The 3,441-nt window shown below is 47.7% G+C and overlaps 1 pseudogene; it reads left to right on the forward strand.

Annotated features, from left to right (window-relative positions):
• Positions 1-364: 364 nt before the first annotated feature.
• On the forward strand, positions 365-3,018 carry LOC123441403 (annotated as a pseudogene).
• The last annotated feature ends 423 nt before the right edge of the window (positions 3,019-3,441 follow it).

Genomic DNA, 3,441 nt, shown 5'->3' on the forward strand with positions numbered 1-3,441 from the left:
ATTGTATACCTTTTGTTCTTAACTTGTCCGAACATGCAAACACGTACTATGTGATGGTAATACTTGTGGCCTAGTGCAACCAAAAAACAAAGTAGTGGCCAAGTGGGTGACTCCAACAAGTCTTTAGTTAGCATGTCTAATCTCCTTTAAATTAGAACAAGACGGTGGATCCTAGAACATTTTGTGATATCCAACGAAGGAAAGATGGAGCAAATAATAGATGAAGCTGTGATAAGCGCCGGTGCACTCGCCGACGAGAATCTGGCTACTGCGTTGGGGCTTGCCGGATGCGAGGTTCCTACTGCCGGTGCTTCCGCTTCCTCAAGCTGCCCAGCCCCAGGCACAGATTGTCCAACGCAACTTCATGTGTCCGGAGGTTTATCGTGCCGTCTTCTCCGGAGTGGCAGATGAGCTACAACACCTTCTTGAAGCAGCAGGTAGAAATTCTTCCCCACACAACATGTTTTTCTTTTTCTTTTTCCATTTGCTAATGAAAGAGAAGTCCTTTTATTTCGGGGACAGCTAGCGTTGAATACACCAACCAAATGGTAATTATAAAGGCACTGGATAGATACTATAGCGTGTATAAGAAGATAAATTCAATAGCCACACATATATATAGTAGCAGAATTGCATAGTAGTACGTAGTACTTGCGTATTGTGCAATCACAACTCGAACCAGGGCATATATAGATAGATAGAATACATTCATTCATTGATAACTGGCCACACCCCAACAATCTCTATCCTATAGTGCAATGACCCTGTTCGACTTCCGATATTCCCACCATGTTTTTTCTACATGATGCACACGGGATCATGCATGCATCACTGTAGATCGATCGTCATCGTCTATACATCTGAATTGTAATGGTAGTGCTACGTAGTACTCCCTCCGTTTCTAAACATAAGACCTTTTAGAGATTACACTATAAATTACATACGGAACAAAATGAATGAATCCATATTCTAAAATATGTCTATATACTATATAGTCCATAGTGTAATTTTTAAAAGGTCTTATATTTAGGAACGGAGGGAGTACATTATAAGTATTGTTGTTACTGTGTGTGACAGTCATAGCACAGGATCATCAAGGAATAGGTCATGAGGGCCCGTGTAGCCTCTACGAGGTCACCGCGGGATGGAACACTGTTCTTCACATAGCCGCCGGGCAAGGCCACGTCGCCCTAGTGACGTGGCTCTTCGGATACAGGCCGGCAGACGCTGCCGCGCTTTTGCCACGCGGGAACTCCAAGTCCGAGACGGCATTGCATGTGGCACTACGAGATGGTCTCCCTCCTCGTCAACCTTGCCCAAAACCATGAGCATGGGCCAGGGGCAGCGCGGGTCCTAATGTTGAGGAACAATGGAGGGGAGACGGTGTTGCACGTGGCGGCGCGGCACAGCCGCCAGGAGGTGGCGGAGAGGCTCATTGTGGCTGCTCCGTCGCTATCGTGCGGCGTGAACGACGCTGGGGTGTCGCCGCTCTATCTCGCCGTGCTATGCCGCTCAGCAGGCATCGTGAGAGCTCTGGTGGGATGTCCGCATGCACCTGCCTCCGCGTCTGGTCCCAGCCGGCAGAATGCTCTGCACGCAGCTGTTCTACAAAGCGCAGGTTCGAGTTCTTGCACGTTGGAGACTAGCTAGCCTTGACTTGGAGTGGCACTAATATTCAGACTGCTTATATATATTGCAGAAATTACACACGCCATATTAGCATGGAATTTGAATCTAGCCAATGAAACTGACGAATCGGGAAGCAGTCCGCTACATTACGCTGCGTCCGACGGCGACCGCAGGATCATCGGCCATCTTCTAATCTTTGCGCCGTCAGCTCTGTATCTGCAAGACCAACAAGGCTTCACGCCTCTGCATATGGCGGCATGGATGGGCCATGTCGACGTTATCCACGACATGTTACAAGCTAGCCCACACACGGCAGAGGTTACCGACAATAACGGCAGAAACTTCCTCCACGTTGCCATCGGACGCGGCCATGAATCCATAGTCAAATATATCGTCGGCAGCCCGTTTGCCAGCGGACTGGTGAATGAGCAAGACAATGACGGGAACACGCCATTGCATTTGGCCGTGATTGCTAGGAAACCAAAGCTTTCAATTTTGCACACCGAGTTCCTTGAGTTGAACATTGCTAACAATGAAGGGAGAACGCCATTTGACCTCGTGTCCGATATCACCAGCTTCTTACCCATGGTAAAATTAACCAGAAAGAAAAGTTGTCTTTTCTTGTCAAGATTCACAAACTGCATTATTATACTTAGCACTTACTTCTTGCTACCTGATCTGTTGTCCCAGATCGGCTTTGTGCTCAAACTGTCAGCCCGACATTCTTGGATCGGGACGCGAAGCCAAGACCGCGTGCTCCCATGGAATGATACAGCGATGAAGGAATGGCTTGAGAAATTATCCAAGAACTTAGGCATTGTGGCGGTGCTTATCGCCACCATCGCCTTGACCGCAATGTTCAATGTGCCAGGCGGATACGACTCCAAGGGCATGCCAAACCTCCGGGGAACACGCCACACTAACACCTTCCTGGTGCTTGACACTGTGGCGATGGCTTCCTCTATGATCGCCACCATGCTCCTCATCTACGGGAGGGGAGCATCAGCGCGGTCGAGTGCAACATGGATATGCTTGGCCCTCATCTTCCTCTGGTGCGCGCTCATGGGCATGATCCTGTCTTTCATGGCCGCGGTGGTCCCGGGGCTAGAGAACGATACAATCATGAAAAAGATGGTATGGTGCATATTCGCATTGCCCTTCTTCTCCCTGGTCGCACTTAGCTTTGTGTGGGCAGAACCGGCACCGACCATCGCCAGCGTGAGGCTTCTCTACCATGCCCGAACCAGCCAAGATCGCGTGCGCATGAGGAGGCACACTAGACGACGTTTTCCAATGGTGGGCTTCTACCTCTTTGTTCTCTACCTGTTCTGGTTCTTGAATGCAGGGGCTTTTGCTCTTACTCTGCATGTCATCATGATCACATTATGATTGTGGCAGGACGATCATACTCCCTCTCAATTATAGTGTAAGTCATTTTTACACTTCTTCACCCATTTTCAAAATGCATGTCGGTTGTGTGCATGATGTTATAAAGAAACACGGGTTTATAGCCAATGCAGTTATGTTGACATGACGCGATGTGGTAGAGTTACTAAATATCCCTTAACACAAATAAATTCAAAATGTAACTTCTTTTGCAGTTTCTTTTTGTTCTAAGTGGGGGATTCATATCCCGTGGCCTCTGCATCTACATCCACATGTTCACGCTCATTATTATATTACACGTGAGGAAATGTATTGCAAAAATCAGCACAAATTGCTACCATGACCAATTGACACACTTCACAAAATTAGATCGACATATGGAAACTCGACAATTTCCCAACATTACAAATTTATATGACAGTGCAC

The sequence above is a fragment of the Hordeum vulgare genome, chromosome 3H (assembly GCF_904849725.1).
Source record: "Hordeum vulgare subsp. vulgare chromosome 3H, MorexV3_pseudomolecules_assembly, whole genome shotgun sequence".
Lineage (NCBI taxonomy): Eukaryota > Viridiplantae > Streptophyta > Magnoliopsida > Poales > Poaceae > Hordeum > Hordeum vulgare.